This window comes from Zalophus californianus, chromosome 7 (assembly GCF_009762305.2).
Source record: "Zalophus californianus isolate mZalCal1 chromosome 7, mZalCal1.pri.v2, whole genome shotgun sequence".
NCBI lineage: Eukaryota > Metazoa > Chordata > Mammalia > Carnivora > Otariidae > Zalophus > Zalophus californianus.
In genome coordinates, this window is record NC_045601.1 from 128,569,641 (window position 1) to 128,584,028 (window position 14,388).

At 37.5% G+C, this 14,388-nt stretch overlaps 1 pseudogene; it reads left to right on the forward strand.

Annotated features, from left to right (window-relative positions):
• Positions 1-14,388, forward strand: part of LOC113928004 — a 121,259-nt pseudogene that overhangs the window by 80,494 nt on the left and 26,377 nt on the right.

Here is a 14,388-nt window from a genome sequence, read left to right on the forward strand (position 1 = left end):
TATGTTGACTTTTCAGGGTAAAAATATATGGTGAGTGTTCTGTTTTTTAAAAAAATATGCTAAAATGTGTTGAAAACCCCATAGGCAAAAGGAATTCCAAATGCAATGTGTTTCAGAAACTTACAATCCAAAATGAATATTAATTTATTTTGTGTAAACCCTATGTGATATGTGAGTTCAACCAACAGTATTTCTTTTTTTTTTTAAAGATTTTATTGAGGGGTGCCTGGATGGCTCAGTCATTATGCGCCGGCCTTCGGCTCAGGTCATGATCCCAGGGTTCTGGGATCGAGCCTCGCATCGAGCCCTGCATCGGGGTCTCTGCTCTGTGGGAAGCCTGCTTCTCCCCCTCCCTCTACCCCTGCTGTGTTCCCTCTCTCGCTGTCTCTCTCTCTGTCAAATACATAAAAATTAAAAAAGAAAAAAGATTTTATTGATTTATTTTGAGAGAGAGAGCGAGCAAGCATGAGGGGTGGGGAAGAGGCAGAGGGAAAGGGAGAAGCAGACTCCCCGCTGAGCAAGGAGCCCAACGCTGGCCTCGGTCCCAGGACCCTGAGATCACGACTTGAGCCGAAGGCAGACACTTAACCGACTGAGCCACCCAGGTGCCCCAACCAACGGTATTACTTTAAAAAGAAAAATAAAACGAAAGTTTCATGAAAGTGTCAGTTTCACCAGTTCCTATTTATAAATAATGGAGCTTTCTGGCTTACCATGGAGAATTCAGGAAACATTGTTGCATTTTTGAAATTAAAATGATTTACATTTTAATTTTCTCCTGAGAATTTTCCTGTTTTATTCTTTCTTTTCTCGAGGATTGTATGAGTTAAAACAGGGGTGAATGTGTGTGTGTGTGTGTGTGTGTGTGTGTGTGTGTGTGTGTGTGTGTGATTATGTGCGTCTGTAGGATTTTCCTAATTGGAAACTAAGTTTTCTGATAGTTGAAAACAGCTTGGGTCTTGGCATCTTTAGTGCCTGATCAAACCCAAAAAGTTTAGGTTACAGTGGAAAATTCCTATAATGGTTGTGTTACATTTTTTTTATCCCCAATCCAAAAACCACAGTTCTTTCTAGGAATGCACAGATAAAGGACACCTGGAGTGGCTGGCCTCGTTCTTAAGGGACATAATCCTTAGTTAACCTGGTTGCCTGTTGCCTCCAATGCCTTGGGGAATTCTTGTACCATCCTGGAACAGTTGAGATCACTGAGATTTTGAATTGGGGAGCGAGAAGAAAGAAGGTGAGGGAAGGCTGTTTTTCCATCCAAGTGGTAACAGTTTTTTGCCCGACTAGGCTGGACATACCATGCGTGAGCAGAAGTTCTGTCCCCCAAAGCTGACACCTGACGAGGCTCTGCCTCCAAACTGCAATGTGCTTCTCACTCAGGTGTTCAGCAGCGCAAGCTCTGAGAGTATGCATCATCTGTCCATCAGATTGTCCCATGGATCTGATTGTTTCTGCTTCACTGGGAATATTGGGGGTCTAGGCACAGCTGGACATGTACACTGACAAAGTAGTTCAGATCAGAAAAAAAAAACATCTTAAACTTCTAGACACACTTGAAAAGGGAAAGCAAAGTGCCATTTCAGCCAAGCATTTGCCAGATGTCTCTGCTCCAATCTGAAGGCAAACTAGAGCAAAGCTCTGACACTAAGGGACCTTAAGCTCCTACTGTAGATTTGTTATTAATTAAAAATTCAGCAAGGGAAATCTCATGTTCTTTAAAGGAATGCTTTATCTATTTCCCCATATGAGGATGAACTCTTATAAATTCTATTTTATGATACTCATATAGATGGTTTGGGAGAACGAATTAATTGTTGGGGGAACAAAGCAGGTGAGTGAACACAGAAAAAAAATCTTACCAAAAGAACAATTAAATGAGATAGGTCATATGATCAGGGTTGAATATACTCCTGATGATTCTCCAGGTTCCTTTCTTTCTGTATGAGGGGACTCAGAGAAAGCACTACTTTCCCAAGGACTATTATTTAAGTCTACAAGTGTATTGAAAAGCTTAAGGTCTGAAAATCAAAATCTGAGTGACTATTAGGGAATTAAGAGCTCCTTCAGATAGCCCTCATCATAATTGAAATCACATCATGGTTCTAGTACTCGAAATTCCAGTAATATTCTTTTTTTCCCCCTCAATTCAGTTCACTGGTTTAAGGCACATTTTTCAATGCTAGAGATTATGGTGGTATAATGAAGGGAATTGAAAGACTCAAAACAACAATACAATAAATCAGTAATATTTATAATACAGTCACTACTACAGCAAAATGATGTTTCCTACTATCCATAAAGCATCAGGTGTTATGGCATTTTTTCCTTCATCCAAGTTTGGTACCTTTTACAATTTTCATCAACTTTTCTACTGACCTAATCATCAATCACCTTAAACTTCAGGATATCGAGTTATAACTTTTCAGGAATGAACAAGCTTTCCTTGGTACCAGCTTAACTTTAGAACACTGGCCTGCCCCTGGCATACATCCAAGGCTTGCCATGCTTACAAAGTTGTGTCTACATAGACTTTCACACATGGAAGTTTTTATGAAGGGTACGTGAAATAGTAACATGTCTCCATTTGCACATAGAGACACTCAGAGTAATTAGTGCACACCATGATTCACATAGAGACATTCTCTGCATGTGGCCAACACTTGGACATACCAGCTAGAGAGAAAAGCACATGTAAAAGAAGGTACAGGTGTGAAATTATGACACACGTCCTCACAGCTAGAAAGAGAGAGTGAGATTCTAGGATCTTAGAGATGGCTTGGGGGATGGGGCAGCAAGTTGTTATAAGATGTGAAGGAGGAGAGCCTGTTGCACATTCTAGCCTTAGAGAATGGAGGGAAGCTGATAGCACAGATAAAGAAGGCATGCTTAGCAAAAGTGATGGATTGTGTTTTGTAGTATTGACAGTTTGGACCTGAAAGACAAGTGGTAAGAAGTGAAATCTCTTTCTCAATTGCTCTGATAGTAACCCTGAACACAAAGCCATGGCTAACAGATGAAATTTTTCTACAGTCATTTATCAAAAAGTTGTCAAAATATTATGTAACCTAGTTGCACCTTCATGGCCCTGGAATTCAGCTAGTATGTATTGAAACTATGTCTTCTCCCTCTCTGTCCCAGCCACAGAGTTTCCTTCTCAAGCAAATAGTGTCAGGGATTTTTTTGGTGTGTGCTTTTAGACATGATTTATATATGTATAAGTAATTATGTTGTGTCATTTTCCACAACAACTGTAGCGTACTCTTTTGTAGCTGGATTTCTTTATGTACACTCTCTCTTCTTCTGCTCTTCCTCCCTCCTTATGTTTATGGGTATGTGTTACATATTTTATAAGATACTGCTAATCTTTTCTAAGGTAAGGTATTAAATTACCTAATCCCTTATGGTAAATTTTTAGAAATCTTAGCATCAGATTAGAAAAAAATACATTTAATCCTCATTCACCTCATATTGACTGTCTAATCACCCCATCTTGAATGATTGCCCATAGGCTTAAGCAGAAAGCAGGACAGTGGTTTGAATATGGACTCCAGAATAGGCGAGCCATAGCAGGGTAGGCTTAGCTTCATGCTGCTCAGAACTCCCTCTGACAGAACTTGCTGTGAGGAGTGCTGTTAGCTGGCAGCCTCCAGCAACAGTGCTTTTGGGATCTGCAGCACATTCAATCCTATCCATGCTTTCACTGGGCAGCTGTCAGCCAATGACCAAACATGGCTGCACACCAGCTCCTGGACATTTCTGTTCCACATAGGACCCCTCCAGGAGCCATTTATGGTGGGAGCTTCCAGTGGGCTGACTGAAATCTTCTCTGAGTTATATCATAGTATGAGTCTTCCTATTCAGTCCCTTTTCTTACCTATTTTCCTTTCACAGATATCAGAACATTTTCTGAAAACTGTCCCCAACTTCTCCTGCTCTCTTTACTTTTCATGGGCATCACCCGCAGTAAGTCTCTTGCACTTTTACTCTATACTGACATCCACTTTCCAAAGGACCCAGACTGACACACATGATTTACATTTGGGTCTTACGTGTTCTGGCTTTATAAATGTGAGTCATTTACTTAATTTTTCTCTTTTCCATTACCCATTTTTAATTATTATAGAAGTGATGCATGCATGAAAAATAAAATAATCAAAGATTCTTGCCCATTTTGCCAGAGAAACTCCTCAATTAATTTCTCTGAAATAGAACACGAGGAGATAAAATCTTGAGTTCTTATATTTTGGAAAAAGTCTATTTTGATTTTGCATTCAATAATTAGCTCCCCTGGCTACAGAGTTAGAGTTCAAATTCATTCTATATTCCTAGAAATTTGAAGACCTGACTTTCTAGTAACTAGTGTCATTGCTGAAAAACCTAATGACTATTTGAAACCTAATCCTAGGTTCATAAACTATATTTACCCTTTAGAAGTTATAAGAATTTTTTATGTACTCTTGGTGTTTGAAAATTCCACTGGCATATTTCTGGGCACAGGTCTGTTTTTGGTTATCATGCTGAGCACTCAGAAAACTTGCTTACTTTTAATACTGATTCATAGTTGTCTTCTGTTCTGGGAAATTTTCTTCTATTATTTCTTTGATTATTTCCACCACCTCAATTTCTTTCTACTCTCTTTCTGGTGGCTCTATTATAGAAGTTGGACTTCTTGATTGCTAATCTATATATATTTCTCTCACATTTTTGCAAAAGTATTTTGAAATTATTTCATGTTCTGCACGTCCCCAACTTCTATTGACTTTTTTGCACGTTTCTAATTTATAAGAATTCTGTTTTATTTTCCTTCTGATTATTTCTTTTTATTATAAGCTTGTGTGGGCTTCATAGATATAATGGTCTATCTTAAAAGGAAACTGTGAGTTAGATGAGGTAGTGGATATATCTGGGCTGAAATACCTTTTATTATTATTAATTGGACTCACGTTTTCCTATCACTTTTGTTAAACTTCTTTCTTAATTAATCTTAAAAATTCATAGCCTGACAGAGTTTATTTAAAATTAAATATTCAACTCTTTTCCAGGGTTCACTGGAAGTATTCCTTTAACTTGGATTTCATTTGCTGGTTAAGTTCGTACTTCTCTCCCCACACCTGTAACTCCTATGCATACAAATCTACTTACGTTTTAATAACCCAAGATAGTGTTTCCTCAAAAACTTCACCCAGTCAGTGCTCATTTTTCCGGAAATGATTAATGATGATAATTTATATAGAGTCTTCTACTGAAAATCACATTAAATAGCAACATTGCCAGTATAGCCTCATATCTCATTACACAGAAGAGCAATACTTAGAAAAAATGCTGCTACTTAAACCAGTTACAAATCTTCAAAGCTGCATCTGTGAAAAAATGCTATAGTTAAATTATTCTGATATGTGTGCTGACCATATTGTCCCTATTCACAGAGGCACTATCCAGGAGGCATTAAATGTTCTTATTCTATGGGACACCTGGGTGGCTCAGTCGGTTAAGGGTCTGCCTTTGGCTCAGGTCATGATCCCAGGGTCCTGGGATTGAGCCCTGCATTGGGCTCCCTGCTCAGTGGGGAGTCTGCTTCTCCCTCTGCCTGCCACTCCCCCTGCTTGTGCTCGCTCTCTCTCTCTCTCAAATAAATAAATAAATAAAATCTTAAAAAAAAGTTTTTATTCTAGACATAGCAGACTGAGTTCAGATCCCTATTCAACTATATGCTCTTGGACAAACAAACTTTTCTGAACCTGTTTCTTCATAGCCTTGGTGTGAGGATGAACAAATATAATGCATGTGATGTATTTAGTATAGTGCCCACCACACTGCAAACATTCAAAAACATTAGTTCTTATGATCAATGAATAAACTGATGATCTCTCAGAGGAAAATTATTGTATCCATTTTTTCCAAATATGATTGCATCTTTTTATTTCGTGTTACCTCGCTGTGTTTTGTTTTACTTCTAGAATAGTTCTTGCTTACTCTCACCTTGCGTGTAGAATTATTTTTCTGCTTCTCCAACTATGCTTTTAGAACCAGGCAGCCAGAGATTGCCACATTTTCTCCTTCACTATGACTAGCAGGCACCTTGCATGTTGCACTTCATCAGTGAAAAAGAAAAGGTGATGGCACAGTGGAGTGGGGATATAGTTTGACCCCCAAGGTCTCTATGAAAAAAAATGTTTTCAAACCACAAACTCAATCAAGCATTTAGGAGGTAGAATCTGACAAAACCTCCTATGAGGAAAAGGAAGATACTTATAAATAAATGAAGAAGAGCTTCAAGAATAAGTAGGCTCTAATCATGAGTGACAAAGTGAAAAGAGAGTTCTTGTAGATTGAGTAAATGAAGTTAGGCATGGAAAGGGTGTGAAGATTTTTAGGTAAATGGTATGTGTTCTAAGGTAAGTAATTTCTTTGAACATAAAAAAAGGAGTGAGGGAAAGAAGATTAGGGAATGGGTGCGCACTGTGAAGAGCTTTGAATGTGAAATTAAGGATCTTGCCCTAAATCTTTTACTCCTGGCACCTACTATTTCAGATGGTGAGCCCCATTCATGAAATAATGTACATCTTTGCTAGGAACATGGATCCATCTAACAGGTGCATTCTGAGATGGAGCTGGTACATGGTGGCAACTAATACCTTCTTTCCAACCCTATGGCTAAGATTCTAGGCTGCCACAAATGCAATTTGGTGAACCATATCCAGGGGGGTTTTGGACTAGACTTGTTAGAGGAGCAGAGAGGAAGACTTAGGTCTGGCAGTTATACGAATGAAAACTTTACAGACAGCTCTGAATTATTACTGATCTACAACTTCCTTGCTGTGCATTTGGTCCATTTCTAGATCCTGAGAATCAGTCAGCACTATCCCTGGTCTTTAATATGTCAGATCCAATGTCTCTCAGATGTCCAGGTTACGGCCATTCTGACACTCATTAGCCCTCCAACAAAGAAAGAAAATGGAAATCAAAACGGAGTGCAGCCTAAATCCAACAGTTTTAACATGTCTTGATGGGTTTGGCAGAGAAGAAAAGTAAAACTCTGGACTAAATAGTTTTAAAAGTTTTGCATGTGTTCAAAGGCTCTCACACTGAGAGAAGATCAAAATTAACCTTTAATATTTTATTCTTCTTTCAAAGGCTTAATCTTTGTTGTTCTAAATTCGCTCTAACACCTCTCTTGTTTACTGCTTTTGCTAACAGCTAGTGTTCTTTGAGATTTAGAAATAGCCATTTCCCCACGCTGATTCCCACTTCCTACATCCAGGGCAGAATTAGCAGAGTGGGTTGCTGCTGCTATTGGTATGTGCAGCCTAAGGATCTCTCTGTGGTAGGTTAGGGAGGGTGTGAAGCTTGGATAGCAAGGGAAGGAGCCTAGTAATGTATCACAAAGCTCCTTCCTTCCTCCTTGGCAGGAGTTGTTGCTTAGAGCCAGCAGGTGCTTAATGCTGTTAAATTTATGAGTAGCGAAAGCTGTTGGATTTCTTAACATCTGGGTAACATAAATTATCAGATTTTTTTTTTTTTTGGCCCGACATAGTTAGAAAGTGATTTTAAAATCCATGGAAAGCCATTAAGTAACCTTTACTGGAATGTGTTTATTTCTGAACATTTACCTCTGGGTCTGCAGGCTGTCCCGAGATGAGCTGACAGACCCTGGCCTGGCAGGAAGTGACCGAGTCAAGAAAAGTTAAGCCACAACACTTTCCTCTTGAGATCCTTGGGTAGGATACACAGTACTTCTAATGTATTCATTTATAGTTTTTGTTTTGTATTTTTTTCTGGCTTGAAGTTATCAGTAAGTTAAGTGCAGAACCAAAGTATCAATTTGTGCATGACTTCTATGGGTTATTTTTCATTTTAAACCAGCTGTGGTATTGAGTCGCTTCTCTATTTCCCTTTCTTCCCCTTGCCTCTCTTCCTTCATTACAAAGAATGTTTGTAATCTGTCAAGAGAATTTAAAAAGTAAGGTAAGGTAAAATAGGAAGAAAGGAGTTGGTCTTTTCTTTACCGGAACAGGCTACCCACCTAACATTATCCATCCATGCAGCTGTTACCTACCAGGACTGCTGATTACAAAGAGGAGTTTCTTAAACGTTTAGCCGTTGTTGATTTTAAGAGGTAGTGTCCATGAAAAGCCCACACTAGCATTTCTGGGTTATGAAAAAGACCATTCAAGCTTGCAATGTTTTGAGAGATTATTTTCCTATCCATATTTTACTTTCCAACAGAAATTGTGGTCGTATGTAACATGGGTTTAAAATTTGCTATTGTTCGTGTTCCATATATTGACTGTATAACTGAATTTACTGGATTTATTTTTTTAAGATTTAATTTATTTATTCGAAAGAAAGAGGGAGAGAGAGACAGAGCGAGAGAGCATGCACGTGCGCACAAGAGTGGGGGGAGGGGCAGAGGAAAGGGGAGAAAGAGAAGCGGACTCCTGGCCCAGGGCGGAGCCTGACACAGGGCTTGATCCTGGGACTTCATACCAGGACCCACCCTGAGATTAGGACGTGAGCCAAACAAAGTCAGATGCTTAACTGACTGGGCCACCCGGGCGCCCCTGAATTTACTGGTTAAAAAACAAACAAACAAACAAACAAACAAAAACACACCACACTAAATGTGGTAACATATTTTCTTTCCCATGATGCAGTGGAACGCATAATGTACTCCTGAAAACTACTGAATGGAGACCCAGTCTCCACAGTTTTCTTACTCAGTGACATGGGCAAAATATGTCAAAATTTGTCAAAATATGTCAAATTTGTCAAATATGTCAAAATTTCTTCTGCAGAGTAAGATTGGCAATGAACACAGTGGACAACAGCCCAGAATCCCCCACATCTTTGCCCTACTGCTTAGCAGTAAAGCAGTTTGGGAAATTGCTGTAAGGTGAGGGGAGGATTTGGTTGCCTTAAGAGTTATCCTACCCTTTTTGCTGGTGATTTTTTCAGCAAATGGGTATGTGACCTAATTCTTTTCAATGTGATAAAATAAAACCTTTTCTGGAGACTTCCAAGACAGTTGTGGCAGTTCTTAAGAGAAAGTCACCAGGAGCCTCTCTCCACTTGTATCTAAATCTAGAAGCATGTTGTTCCAGATGCTACCCTAGCCATCTGTGACCTTTGAAGGAAGACAGCCAGGAGACAGAGCTGAAGTTTAGTGGAGATTAAACCTGAGTGGATGATAGAGAAAAGATTTGAGAGCCTTAATCAAATCTCCCCTGGATCCTACACCTAATGTGTGGACCAGCAGTAATGTGAGCCAATACAATTGTGCATTGTTTATAGGACAGGTTATGTGGGTTTATATTACTTTTGGCTGAAAGGATCACAGCTGATACAGGAACAATTCCATCAACCCAACAGGATTATTTTGAGGGCTAAATGAAGAACCCATTTGGAATAACCTTGTGGATTTTATTACCCATTAAAGATGGCTCCCATCTTTCATTTGCAGCTCCTGCATCTCTTCCCAAAAGGCATTGGAATAAGAGGTTGAAATATTTGAGAAAATAAGTGGAAGAACAGATTAATTTCCACTCTTAGAAGGATAAGAGTATTAAAGTGTAAGTTATGGAGTTGTGAAGTAAATTAATGTTTTCAGACTATTACTTATGTTATTTATATACTATATACTATTATTAGTGTATGTTACTAGTAATATACTACTATGTATATACCATATTATATGTATAGTCTTAGGACAGGAATCTATTTTATATATGTATATGATATATAACATATGTGTGTGTGTGCATGTGTATACATGTTTTAAAGCATTACAGATCACAATCAAACAAATCCAATAAAATAGATACACCTGGGCTATTATATATAATACTTTGTGGTTTCCAAGAAAGGATGCAGTCTTTCCAAAAAATGTGTTTAAGTAATATTTTACCTTACTTTGAAACTGCAGTTCTTCCAGGTTTTTCATATCGACTATTCAGGAAAATATGCTCTTATAAAAAGAAAATGTGTGTTTTTAGCACAACGCTTGCTCAAAAATGTATAGATGTTTGCTCTGAATTGTATTCATTTACAGGAATATTTTAGGATGTTTTCATCAGAGGAAAAAAAAAACCAAAGCTTTTGGATAGGATCTATAATAATGCTTCACAACTGAAGACAGTTTTCTTGAGGTTTTTGCTCCTTCTAAAAAAGAAGAACAATAATGCGCCAGAGACCCCAAAGGGAAATATATTGTTAATGGAAAAAATTGCCTTCATTCACTCTTTCTATTTAAGGGAGCTCTTGCCGCCAGGTTATAATGAAAACATAAAGGTCTAATACAAAACTGATCAGGGGGAGGGAGGCAGAAGAAAGGAACCCAGAAAATGCAGCATCCAATCCAGATGTTAGCACTGGTGGGGTGGTTTTTGTGAAAGATAGCCAGCTAACTTGATCTTCCTCATCCTGAGATCCCTACTCCAGGATTAAATAAAAAACAAACCTTATTTTTCATGTTTCAAGATTTTTTACATAATTTAGTAAAATTGTATTTACTAATAAGAAACTCTTAAATAGGAAACAAGTTATTTATGATGTTTGATAGAAGTGATCTAAAGTTCCAGAAAAAGATAGAAAAAATAACACCTAAAAATGGCTTTGTCCACACTGGAAAATCACCTAAAATTCTGTCCTTTTATTATCTCTTATTAAAATAAATGTTTTCTTGAATTGATGAAATTTAGTTAGGGATAAATCTTTAGAGTTTAAAAAAAAGGCTCATGTGTGACTTAGGAAATGATGGCTTACTGGTCCATTTGGAACGGGGGACGAAGGGGTTTTTTTGTTGTTGTTGTTTTAAAGATTTTATTTATTTATTTGACAGAGAGACAGCCAGAGCAGGAACACAAGCAGGGGGAGTGGGAGAGGAAGAAGCAAGCTTCCCGCCGAGCAGGGAGCCCGATGAGGGGCTCCATCCCAGGACCCTGGGATCTTGACCTGAGCCGAAGGCAGACGCCTAACGACTGAGCCACCCAGGCGCCCCAGGAAGGGGTTTTTAAAAGGAAGAAGCAATTTAATCTGAGAGAAATCCAGACAGACTTACTAATTAAATAAATTAATGCTTAGTGACAAATACTGAAGGAACACACACCACAGAAGAAGTGAATAATCTTTTGAACCATCAGTCTTCACCTTTTTCATAACCTTTGGGAATGCATTTTGGGGAAAGCAGGCATAAAAACTTCACAGAATTATAAATTCTTCCTATGGCAACTGCTTTGCATACTCTTTACCTCCAGGACCTTCTGGGAAGTCATAAAGCGCGATGCGGCAAGCTCACTCTTCCACACGTGGAAAGGAGATACGAGTAGCAAGCAGAGTTACTGTTTATCCTCTGCTATCGATGGCTGGCTGGTATTCCTCCCTCAAACCTGGCAGTGTTTATATCGGCATTTTACTACATAATTTGTGAGAGGGCTTTGTTAAACCTAAGTATTTGATTGAAATCCCACATAAAGTAATATTACTAAGTAGTACCAAATTTGTAATTTCACAAACAGATTAATGTAAATTTACCAAATCTTTAAATTGATCGTTTGGATTATAGCGTGGTAATGCATTCCATTTTGGTTTTAGAATTTTGTCTTCATTTGGATTCCCTCTGAAACAGACTCTGAGCCAAGGCTTGGAGTGCAAGTAATTGATTTGAGAACTGCAGGAAACATCAGCACGTGTGGGTGAGGAGGGATGCAGGAGAGGGAACACGTTCAATGAAGGGTGTGGTGGGAGACTGAGGGTTATTTGGAGGGGGAAGTCTGCAAATCAAGGAAAAACGCTTGAAAATTATCTCGCCTGAGAGGTGCGGAATTATAAACCTACTCCTCTCGATTCTTAGCTGAAAGCTGCATTTAGGGGTTGCTAACTCACCTGCACGTTCAGCCTGCTGCACAGGGGCAGAGAGACAACAAGAAGTCTGCAGTGATAAAGTGGTAATTAGCACAGAAAATTAATAAATGCTACTAATATAAAAGCAGGATCACCAGTAATAATAATGAGTTAACATGTATAGCCTATGCAATATATAGATGAAGGGCTAAGGGGTTTTTCTTTTCCTTACACTTTTCTGTATTTTAATATTTTAATAACTGCATTGCATATTATTTTAGTCACTTTGAATATTATGAAAATATATTATCTTTGTATATTGTTTACTATATTTATTACATTAGCTTTTTACAAAAAAATATTTATAATATTGGTTCAATTTAGACCATGAGAAAATTGGGAGAATTATCTAATGTTTTTGATTTACAAAAATATACATAAATACATAAATAAAAATAAATAAAAAATAAAACTGGACTCCACAGGTCTGAGTTCACCAAAGAATTGAATGAATAGAAGCTTCTTCATGAATCAGTCTAGGTGAGACAAAAGATTTCTTTCTATTGGAATCATTTATATATTTTGCTTTTAAAATTCTATAACAATCACTTCTACCATAAATCTGTGCTAAATTTCTTTTGTGCTAAAAATAAAGAAGAGAAAATATTAACCTGCAATTAAAAAATACACACAGTTCAACTGTAGAGAAAGAGGATCTTAATCCACTATCATTGTATTTCTGTGGTTTATGATATACTAAATTTCAAAAGAAAGGTAATAAGAGAAATACTTAAGCTGCCTAAAGTGTGAGAATATAGGCTCTGTAATATCATTCAATAAGTTAATAAATGTGATAGTCACAAGGAATTTGAACAACTTAGCAATGTTTAACTTATATTTGGAAAATGCTTTTTATTATTAATTTACTACTAATTTATAGACAAATATGAAAACTTATGAGAACAAGATTTTCCCCACTTCACATTCTTAAACTTTAAATGCAAATCTTGCACAATTCAAAATTAATATCAGTTTGTATTATTACCACCAACTATAAGTCTTTACTAGCCTCAACAAATAAGCAAGTAAACTCTAAAGCTAACTTAGGTGATACACACATAATTTTATTTATTCTCTAAAACACTGCTACTAAAGCAAGGATAAATAAAATGTGTTCATTTTATTTTACATTTACGAAATATATCATTAAGAATTACCCAAAAGCAAATGTGACAAAAGCAAAAATCAAAGCAGTATGGTACTGTTTTGACACAGAGATCAATGAAACAGGATAGAGAGCTCAGAAATAAATCCATGATCAATTATTTTCTGACAAAAGAGCCAAGAATATACAATAAGGAAAAGACATTTTTTAAATAAATGATGTTGGGAAAACAGGACAGTCACATGCAAAAGAATAAAACTGAACTGTTATTTTAACACCATATACAAAAATTAACTCAAAATGAATTAAAGACTTGGAATATAAACCTGGAATGGAATGGAATATAAGACCTCAAAACCTTAAAAACTCTTAGAAGAAAACGTAGGTGTAAGTAAGCTTTTTGAGATTGGTCTTGGTGATGAATTTTTTTTATATATGACACCAAGAGCAAAGGCAACAAAAGCAAGAATAAATAAGTGGGACTATACCAAACTAAAAAGCTTCTGCAGAGCAAAGGAAACCATCAACAAAATAAAAAGGCAGTCTATCAAATGGGAGAAAAGAGTTGTAACTCATATATTCGAGAAGGGGTTAATATCCAAAATAGATCCGAGGAATCCACACAACCTCAGTAGAAAACAAATAATCAGATTAAAAATGGGCAGAGGGCCTCAACAGACATTTTTCTTTTTTTGAAAAAATTTTTATTGTTATGTTAATCACCATACATTACATCATTAGTTCCTGATGTAGTGTTCCATGATTCATTGTTTGTGCATAACACCCAGTGCTCCACGCAGAATTTGCCCTCTTTAATACCCATCACCAGACTAACCCATCCCCCCACTCACCTCCCCTCTAGAACCCTCAGTTTGTTTTTCAGAGTCCATCACTTCTCATGGTTTGTCTCCCCTGCCGACTTACTCCCCTTCATTCTTCCCCTCCTGCTATCTTCTTCTTTTTCTTTTTTCTTAACATATATTGCATTATTTGTTTCAGAAGTACAGATCTGTGATTCAACAGTCTTGCACAATTCACAGCACTCACCATAGCACATACCCTACCCAATGTCTATCACCCAGCCACCCCATCCCTCCCACCCCCTGCCACTCCAGCAACACTCAGTTTGTTTCCTGAGATTAAGAATTTCTCATATCAGTGAGGTCATGTGATACATGTCTTTCTCTGATTGACTTATTTCACTCAGCATAACACCCCTCCAGCTCCATCCACGTCGTTGCAAATGGCTAGATCTCATTCCTTTGGATGGCTGCATATATTCCATTGTGTAATTATACACTTCTTCTTTAATCCATTCATCTGTAGATGGACATCTTGGCTCTTTCCACAGTTTGGCTATTGTGGACATTGCTGCTATA